This window comes from Amblyomma maculatum, chromosome 1 (genome assembly GCF_055883805.1).
Source record: "Amblyomma maculatum isolate TAMU_Amacu chromosome 1, ASM5588380v1, whole genome shotgun sequence".
Lineage (NCBI taxonomy): Eukaryota > Metazoa > Arthropoda > Arachnida > Ixodida > Ixodidae > Amblyomma > Amblyomma maculatum.
In genome coordinates, this window is record NC_139344.1 from 311,234,120 (window position 1) to 311,244,854 (window position 10,735).

The window sequence follows — 10,735 nt, forward strand, 5'->3', positions numbered from 1 at the left end:
AGCATGGTCAAAGCTCTCAAATTGAACAGACGGCGTCCATCCTATCAATTTCTCTCCAGACTCGTCCTCATCAAAGTGCTACTAAGGAAAGATAAAACACCAAACGTGATTACTAAGGTAAATTTGAAGTGATACAAAGAAATACTTTGAAGAACACTATCTAAAGTGATGAAGAGAACCTTTTCATAAAATTTTTGCTGAACATTATCGAGCCTCGCATATTTATAAACAATGCGCAGTCTACGACAGATACCGATCCAGAAAACACAGGAGAAGGTTGAGTATTATAATGCGTGTTGACGGCATGTTTACATATGTCACATCATACTTAGGCATTTTGCTCCGCAACATAATAGGAAGCACGGCAATGAATGAACATCGCATTTATCGTGTTGCAATTGTATACCTATAAAGACAATTTGGCTACATCGCTTGTGATTACAACGGTGCAATATGTACTTATCTAAAGAAATAAGCAAGGAGCCTTGACTTGATATCCGCGAGAAATCGGTACATCGGTACCAAAAAGCATCTCCACTCGACTCTAGCTATGACACTACGCGAATAGAAAAACAATGTTCAAAACGAAATACAGGTCAAAACTGTCTTGAATCTTACATCGCCGGTATATAACTTGGTTATTTTTCGTCGGTCCCACTTATATCTTACCTTTCAGCCCCAGGGGAAATGAAAACAACCTAGTCCTTTACGTGTTTACCCAGCGCATATCAGCACACACAAATTCTCGTATTGTTCATTCTGTTGACCTGACAAGCTCGTAAGACACGCGATCTAACAATCTCAAATAAGTAAAACCACCAGCGAGTCAGCCGCAGCCTCGAACAACGCAAGCTTAGCTGCTTGCACCACGGAACTGCGACCACACCGATCGCCCGTCGTGATTCAACATGGCGCCGCAGCGCAAAAGAGGCGGCATGGGGCCGGTCAAAGGATGGCACCACCCTGAACGGCGGCGCTGACATCGAGGCACCCTAGTCTGCTTTCTGTCAGTTCACGACAGCGAGAACATGATCTGCAGGCAAGTCTCTCTCTTCCCCGGCGCCGGGGCGCGGTCCCCCGCATGTCTCGACCTTGGGCTCCCAGGCGCCAGATCACGAGGTGCAGCAGCAGAGGGGTCGGTGGGGAAGCATCGTCTTACTCCGGCTCGGCTCCCGCGCCGCGCCACGCACAGGATGCGGCCATTACGCACAGGATGCGGCAACACCCCTCTCATACAACACAGGAGGGAGGAATGCAGAACTGTAAATCACTGAACACGCTCAAATTTCCATCCCAGAAGAGAAGAAAAACACAACAAGCACCTAGGCTTCATCGCCGCTTCGCTGGCTGGCACCGCTCTTGAAGAGGTTCGTGACTTCACATCGCAGTCATGGACGATATGACGTCTCCCTACCGCAAGTCGCCCCCTGCTCACACGAGTCCAGACCAACCCCTCTTTGCACGCTCTGAGAAAACGGAAAGCTCTCTACAGAACTCCGAGGGAGACATCTACAGCAGAAGATGGCAGACCTGCTACCAGAAAGACTAAGCACCGAGCCACCATTCACTTATGTCGGACTGGATGTATGTGGCCCGTGGCAAATCCCGTCTCGTCGGACCAGAGGCGGCGAGACCAACAGCGAACGTTGGGCCGTGCTCTTCACTTGCATGAGCATTCGCGCTGTTCATGTTGAAGTAATCGAGACCATGGATACCTCAAGTTTTATTAATGCTCTCCGAAGATTCTTTGCCATAAGAGGCCCAGATGCTCCGAACTAAAATTGAAGACCAGTGGTCTAGACCACGAAAAGCTGGGAACATTTTTGTCGGACCATGGGTGCACATGGGTATTCAATCCCCCTCACTCTTCGCACATGGGAGGAGAGTGGGAAAGGATGATCGGAGTCGCACGTCGAATTTCGGATTGCATGCTACTTGGAAACGCCCCTGGGGCCGAATTACGGTTCTCGCTCTAAAGTTATAGAGCGTGACGTCAAAATGACGACGCCGTGACGTCTCGGCGAGACGTCAACGCGTGACGAAAATCGGAATCAACCAATGATCGCCAGGGTGCCGCCCCGGGCCGCTTATTTTCACGGACACAGGTTTATTCGCACGTCAAGGAGTCGTTTGCTAACTTTTTTATAGATATAGCGTGTGAATAAATTAACTAAAGTTTTATATTTTCAAGAAGCCGCATTTAAAGTTCAATGTCATAAAAAAATCAAGAAGCAGCTACAGTTTTGCAATTAAACGCTCTCGTGGGTAGCTTCTTTTGCCGCGAGGGCGCGCTGGCAGAGGTAAACAAACCGTAAAAATGGCGATTTTCAGTAAAACAGCTGATTCCACGGCTATAGTGCCGGCTTTTGCGCATCGTCTGATGTCAAGGTACTGTGTGATGGTCCTAAATGCGTGGTGAAATCATATCGAAAGCAGTGTAATCGGGGCTTTGTTTATTTTTTTTTAGGAAACAGAAACAAAAGAAAGATCGATCGCGGAGCACAGGCAAAATAAACTTTTATGTCCACACGAACGTCTCACACACAAATGCTGCAGTTAGAAAGAGCACGGGGAAAAGCAACGCGGTTGAGCGTACACTACCAACCTCGCTCGTTTTCATTCGTTTTGCACTGTATGTCGCCTTCGCCTCCGCCTTTTGCTTTGGGCGCACTGCGGAGCCCAACCACTCTTCAGCGCCAACTTTGCAGTAGTTGAGTTCAGCCATTTGACGCACGCACTTGCTCACCGTCAGTTATGAGAGGCCGACTACCTGTGGAGATGAAATCCTCCGGAGGCAAAAAAAAAAGAAAAAAAAGATCGAAGCACGCATGACAGCCGCACCGTCAAGAGCGGTCGACTGCGAGCTTCATCACAGTTCATCGGCGCATTCATCGCACCATCATTCCGCTTTCGCATTTTCAAGTCGAAATAGGCGTCGGAATAACTAGCCGAACTAGTAGAACGCATTCTCACACACCGCCCTTCGTCGTTGCTCGCGCCGGCGTTGCCGCTTCAGCGCCGCAGCCACCACTCACACCACTCCACCGCGGACGCCGCCGCCATTTTCGCTCTATAACTCGCTTTAAAACGTTTTAGACCGTTTCATCGCGCTCTACAATAATAGTCTAAAACCACGGGCATAATTAGGTGCGCGACGTCATCTGTTTTTTCGCCTCCGCGACGCAATCGCAGCATCCCGTGACGCAACTTTTCAAGATGGCGACGGCGACCAATAGGAGCGGGCGTTTTAGAGCGCTCTCAATTATAGAGCGGTCCGTAATACGGCCCCTGGTCGCCTTACTCACGAGGTCTCAGTCACATTCTTTGCAGAAGTCTCAGGAATAATAAATGCGAGACCACTCTTTCCTGTTTCAACAGATCCCGAGTGCTGGGAAGTGCTCAGTCCTGCAATGCTTCTGACCCAAAAGGTCGGCGGCAACACAGTGCCACCAGTCTTCAATAAAAAGGATATATACCGAAGACAGTGGCGGCAAGTTCAGTGGTTGGCAGACTCGTTTTGGTGCTGTTGGCTACGCGAGTTCCTTGCTACGCTACAGTGTCGTCGCAAGTGGCAGTACCCAACTCGTAACCTGAAGGCGGGCGACACCGTGCTCCTGAGGGACAGCCAGGTTCATCGCAACGACTGGCCCATGGGACTCATTCTGAACGCTATCGAAAGTGTGGACGGCAACGTGCGAAAGGTCGAGATCAAGACGGCAACCCGGGGAGTGATAAAGACATTTCTCCGTCCTGTGACTGAAACGGTCCTGCTTATTCCGCGCGGGGACTGAAGCACCATATAGTACGTGGTATATAACCAGACGGGGAGTGTGCTGTTACATGAATTGGTTCAATTTTCCCGCCGCGCACAACCTTCATCTGTAAACACTGGACTCCTCTCCACGCGCTTTCTCTTCCTTCTCCCCACGTGCCTTCTCTCTCGCCCTCGTGCTTTCTCTCTCTGTCTCAAACCTCCCTCTCCAAGTTTCATCTTACGCGAGAACCTTTTCGTTTTCTCACCGCGCTGCGCGACAGCGGCAACACCGACCGGGTTTTTACAAGTTGTAAAATGCACGGATGAAGATTATTTACCTTGTGTTTCTGCGACCTATCATCTATCTGAGGAGTGGCCGCACCCCAAACGTGTGCCATGGAATCAGAATACTTCTGTCTCTTCGTCTTCCCATGAGGAGCCACAGCAGTTCCAGAGTACAGTACTCACGGATTGAAATAGGACACTCGGAGCGCGTGGCCGTCGCTGCATGCAGCGCCGCCCGTGGATGCTCATGGATGCTCAGTTTTTTTCTTCCTCCATGCTCATAGAACTCGACACTCTTTTAGAGCGCAGCTCTTTGACGCCCGTTCCTGTGTTTCGCATCGCCGTCGCCGTTGTCCCTCGTAACCAGCTCCGCAGCCAGAGCAGCGGGCGCACCTGTTTCTTCTCCCCCTTTTTGACACTTTTTATCAAATCAGCAATGTAGCAGCCTTCCTGCTGCTCGCGAATTAGAGTGCTTCTTCCGACTGCGGCCAGCTTGTAGCGATCGCGGAGAACCGCGCATCCCTCCGAAGCACTGCTCTTCCCACAAGCTCTTGCCAGCTGGCGGAAGCCAGAGCGAGTATGGCGCCCGCGTCCTCGGAGTGCGGTGCCGCGTCTGCATAGCGGCTAGCAACGCACGCATCATTTTCAGTTACGGCCAAACAAGGCTCGCTCACTCCAGCCCCTGAGCTAGGCATTTCCAGGCCCGCCACTCAGGTTACACCGATCATTCTGTGTGCCGCACCGTTCCGCGCTCTTAGACTCTAGATCAGTGTTCTTCATTTGCTGGCGCGCTGTAGATCGCGTGAGCGCCATATACGCCACATCGGCAAATAATTATTGCTCTGATCCTTCAGCAGCCGCTCTGAGCTGTTAGAGAAGCGGTAGCTAAAATGCTCCGGGAGGGTGGCGAACACCGCAGCTTCTGCGCTACGTTTTCCAAAATCGGCTTCGGTAGTAACCGTTGCCATCGGCAAACAGGCATTCTGCTGACAAGGGACACCTGTCCGGACTTTACCTTTACTTATAACATCCAACATGCAGACTGGTCAATACCGAAGAAACCCTCGGCAGCGACCAACCACTGCATTATCAATACCACAATCAGAACTCGTCCACTCTCCAAATCCACAACACAAGCCCGTCTCCCAGATTGGATGAAATTCAGGCAGAATTTCGACAACACAACATCCATTACAGAGCAAGGGTACACCTCATGGTCCCAGCATTTGGTTTCACACCTTCGCTCCACCGAAACTCAGATTCAGCTCTCAGAGGTGGTATCGGATGTGGACAACCACCTACTCCACCTCTGGGAAGCTCGGCACTGCCTCGTCCGCTGATGGCGACGGCAGAAACATAACAGAAATATTGAAGCTCGAATTGCCGAGCTCACCCAGCGAGCGGCTGAGTACGCGGCCCAGCTCGCCGACTCTAACTGGGTGGATAGGTGCAACACGGCAGCGTGTCAAATGCCCAGCTGAAACACATGGCGCCTCTTTCGCGCCCTCATTGATCCAACTCAGACCCGCAGAGAAACACAAAAACATCTTCAGCGTGTAATCCACACCTTCTCTGGTAATACTACACAACTCGCGCACAAACCCAGGGACCGATATTTGTGCAACATACAGGACACCCGTGGGCAGGCGTACTCTTATGCAGGCTCTGCGAACGCTGAGCTTGATCAGTCGTTCAAGTTCCACGACCTACGGGCATGCGATGGTAACCTCGTCGGCGTCTGTGGCGTTCGTGCACCGCTCGCTCGCTGCCGTTGTCTTAATGCCGGTAGCCGCCGCAACGGCCACTGCCACGAATCCTTCTCGCTTGTATTCCGCTGCGTCCACGAACCGGGCGTGCGGGTCCTGGGTATGTTGCTCGACGAGGACTTTGGCCCGCGCCTGCCGCCGTTCTTGATTGTATGGGGTGCATGTTTTTTGGGATGGGGTCCACGTGGATGTGGGCCCACGACTCATCGCTGATCTCGCACGATTGCCGACCGGGAGCTCGGGGACTGTAACCCAGGGACGTCAGTATACTGCGGCCTGTCTTGGTGGTAGAGAGGCGCTTTGCGCAGTGAGCTGCGCCTCGGCTATTTCTTCTAAGGTGTTATGGACGCCGAGCTCTAACATCGCCACTAGTGGCTGAAGCAGGCAGAGCAGCTGGCAGGAATGGACTACTAACCCTTACTACAAGGAACTCGAACAACTCCGTGCCGCCAACGCGACGTTGTTGGAAACCATGCGCCGGCTTACCCAAGAGCTAGCCGACGTCAAGAAAGAACTTCAAGCACAGCGATCTCAGCCACCCACTGGCCCAGCTCAGCCACCTGAGACACTTACACCCACCGTTATCCCCGAGAAGAACACCGACACGCCAACACATCAAGGCACACAATCAATGGACATATCACAAGACGAGCCCGAAGAGGAGAAAACCACTGACCCAACCCCCAAGAAACGAGCCCGCGCCTCAACACGACATCATAAGGACTTAACCCAATTGAAAACTCAGCTCGAAACCAAAATTGAAGCGCTCACCAACACCTATGCCAACACGGCTGCCATCACTGACCAACGCCTGGCGCGGCTGAAGGAACTAATCACCACGTCCTACCGAACCATACAGGAGCTCTTCGACTTCATTGAACAAACCCTCAAGCCCATAGTATGCAGCCCCATCTTTGCTGCGCAATTCGCAAACCACTCATCTCCAAAAACAGACGCAAGCCCCAACTCCATCGCAGCCATGTCCCAGTCCCAAGCCACAATAGGATCGCTACCGGGCCTTACGGTCTGGCAGTGGAACTGCCAGAGTTACGACAACAAGAGAGCAGTGCTACAACAACACATCACCACGGTAACCAAGAAACCTGGCATCATTCTGCTGCAAGATACGGTGACGACGAACCCAACACTCGCTGGGTATCGCGCTCACGTTAGCCCAGTGGAAAGACGAGGCGTCTGCACATTCGTCTGCAAAGGGCTCACGTTCGTTGAACATCAGCTCAGACATGGCCGTAGCAGGGTGGAATACACCTTCACCGAAATCATCCCAAGCAAACAATGGAAAGACAGCCTGTTCATCGCTAACATCTACAGTAACCCCAAGCACCAAACACAGACATTCAAGACCCTACTACACACAGCCAGCACCCAAGCCAAAGGCAACACTGCTGATTGGAGGAAACTTCAACGCCTCCCATCGAGCGTGGGGTTACGTGAAAGACACGGCAAAGGGACGGAACCTACTACAGGATACCCTGGACCACGACTATATCCTGATTACGGATCCCAATCATCCTACCCGAATCGGCAATTCCGTAGCACGAGACACCACACCAGACCTTACATTCATCAAGAACGACCACACCGGCAAAGTAACATGGCGCAACACCGGCGTTGACTGGCCAGTGACTACTACATTCTCGAAATTACGATTCTCAATCAATTCCGGGGCAACACAATTATACACAAGTGGACGGACTGGGACGGTTTCCGTAAGAGACGACCAACCACAGCGCAAGACATCACAAACATCGAAACCTGGTCGGCCCCTTCCCCTTAGGTACCAGGGGAACGCCGCAAGGCGCAGTGCTTTCGCCCCTGCTATTCAATTTGGCCATGATGCGCCTGCAGGCCCAGCTGAGTGCTGTTGAAGGCGTGCAGCATGCTCTGTACGCTGAGGACATCACCCAATAGGCCACACAGGGCTCGCTTGGAGACATTGAGGCCAGCATGCAGCAGGCGGCGACTATAGTAGACCGCTATGCTCGCCGCTGCGGCCTTCAATGCTCTTCACCGAAGTCTGAATTTGTGCACATCCGCCCCTCTCCCAAATGCACTACTAAAATTCAACTTACCCTTCAAAAAGGTCCAATTCCAGAAACACAAGTCCGAGTACTGGGACTTTTCAGTCACCGACACCGCTAGCCAGACACCACATTGGCTAAACTCCGCAAGGTGGGAGACCAGGTGGCCCGCATGGTCCGCCGAGTTTCCAATAAACGCGGAGGGTTGCGAAGTAAGGATGCCTTGCGGCTGGCAAATGCCTTCGTAACTAGTCGAATCCTGTATTCATATCTCCACCTGCGGAAGCAAGATGAGGATGCCCTCGAGGTCATTCTCCGCAAAATCATTAAACGGGCCCTCGATATCCCGGTGAACACCTCAAACCAAAGCCTCATGGCGCTGGGAATGGTCAACACCTTCAGGGAATTCAGAGAAGCGCACCTCACAAATCAATATACGCGTCTGTCGCAGACGCAGTCGGGCCGCGGCCTTCTTGCCCGGCTCCACATTCAACATAACAAACTTATGGAAGAACGGGCACGCATTCCAGTGCCGTGGAGATGCGCCCTCCGCGTACGCCCTCTTCCCGCCAAAAAAGCACGCGAAGACCATTATGGCAGACGCCTGGCGCGGGCGGAAGCCCTGGCACGCCATTATGGTTCCAAACCCGGCGTTTTTTATGTCGACGCCTCCGGCCGGCACCATGGGGGATGGTACACGGCCGCAGTCGTCTACGAGGCGAAAGCAGTCAACGGTCTTACTTCAGGACCCGCAACATAACTCATGCGGAGGAGGTCGCCATAGCATTGGCTGCTTCCCACTCCGACTCGAAATATATAATCTCCGGCTCGCGAGGGGCCTGTCTGAACGTCGAACAGGGCTGGACCCCTTATCTAGCCTATCAAATATTTCAAAATAGCTCCTACATTGGAGACCCCGCACACCGATATATTATTTGGGCTCCTGCTCATCAGGGGCTGGCTGGAAACGAGGCTGCCGACGCCGCCGCCCGCGCGCTCTCTCTCCGAGAAGTTTCCTCCTCCTCCCCCTCCGACCAGGACGCTGATTCTAATCCGGCTTATACATTCAAAGATATCGTAAATTACTACCATTCTAGCTACAGCTTTTACCCCCGCCCATGTAAAGGCCTTTCAAAGGCGGATGAGCGGCTCTTACTCCCCCTCTATACCAACACACTGCTGTGCCCGGCAGCTCTAAAACACTTCGACTCTGCTTTCTCTGGCAGCTGCTCGCACTGTGGGGTGGTGTCTTCGGACATCTACCACATGATGTGGGCCTGTCCTTCTAATCCGGCTATCCCCTCTCACCCCAACCCAACCCGGGATGACTGGGAGGCGACCTTGCGCGGGTGCTCCGACCTGCAGGACCAAAGGGCCTTGGTCGGGCGAGCCCGAGCGGCGGCAGACGCCACTGGAGTCCCGAACTAAGGACCTCCACTTAGTTTTTGTGAGGGTTGGCCCCTTCAGGGTCAGCTCATGCGTAACCTCCTGTATTTGTATGTGATATAAATGTTTTCCACCACCACCTCGGCCACCTGCCATATCCAAGCACATTCTTCCGTAGACGCGTTCAGGGAGAGGAAGAAAGGGTGGACAACGTAGTTTCTCCCGAGTCTCGAAGTGCTCTACACTTTTTGCCGTTTACCAGAACCTCCTGCATATATGGTTCCAACAGCCTCTGGTATTTGTCTGTTTACTGAATTGTTGCGAGAACAACTTTCTCTTTGCATCTGGTTTAGATGTGCCCTTCTTTGTAGATAGAGCACTTCAATGGCTTCCGTTTTTCAAAAGGACGTTTTCTGTCGTTGTCCTGGTTTGGAACATCGGTAGTACTCTGAGAGTCATTCTGTCCTTCTCTTATCGTTTCTTTTGTGAGAGACGAGTCTTTCTGAAACTCGTGACGCGTGAATGACTTTCGTTCGTTGCGCTTCCTCAAAAAACATCTTTCCTGTCTGCTTTTCCTACGCGAACTGCCCTGCTATGCAATCTTCGACGGGTGTAATATTCTTCAGAGAACTCTGCTGCTTCGTTTAGGTTAACCTGCTTTAGCTTGTCTAGCGACCAGAGTCGGATATCATCATCGATGCAACGTAGAACTGCTCCAACGCGATGCATTCTACGATTTTATCGCGGTCGTCGTAGACCTCTTCGCCCTCAGGCCACTCAACTAGGTCGGCTATTAGACGAAACGCGAAGTCGACATAAGACTCCTTGTCCTTATCTGCATACCGGAACTTCTGCCGGAAAGCTTCAGGCGACAGATTCGACAATCTGTACTTCCCCAGTAGCGCTTCCTTGACATCGTCGTAGCTTTCAAATGCCTCTTTTGACAGGCGCGTGATTAAGCCCGATGCCTCCCCGGGAAGCAATGCTAACAGATTCTGTGCCCAGAGGGTTCGGTCGATGTAATTCCGTTCGCATACATGTTCTAATTTATCGAGGAATTCAGCCATATCCTCGCTGACGACAAAAGGCGGCAGTTGGTGGCGGATTTTGGACTGTTACAGGGAACTGTAGCAGAAGGAGGGCTAGGCGGTGGCGAGCTTTGGCGGAGCGCCAAGTCCTTTGAAGCTGAAAGTCTATAGCTGCTTGACGCTCGAGCCTTTCCTCCTCGCGACGTTTCTCCTCGCGAAGGTCTTTTTATTTTTAAGGCGAAAGCATTTAATGCCTCATCGTTGTGAGCAGAAGATCGACAGGCTCTACTTTCGGTACACTGAGCTTACTTTCACGATGTGGGATTGTCTCTATCAGTGGAAAAATTCGGCTTTGTTCTGCTTCCAGCTGTAGTAAGACGCCATGCGCGGTTAAAGATAGGCCTTGGTCACTCTTTCATTCTCCAATTCAAACACATGCGTTTTCTCGGTATCATTATCGACTCCCGTCTACAG

General features: G+C 52.1%; 1 pseudogene; it reads left to right on the top strand.

Annotated features, from left to right (window-relative positions):
* The first annotated feature begins 7,659 nt into the window (after window positions 1-7,659).
* Window positions 7,660-9,275, top strand: LOC146207083 (uncharacterized; annotated as a pseudogene).
* The last annotated feature ends 1,460 nt before the right edge of the window (window positions 9,276-10,735 follow it).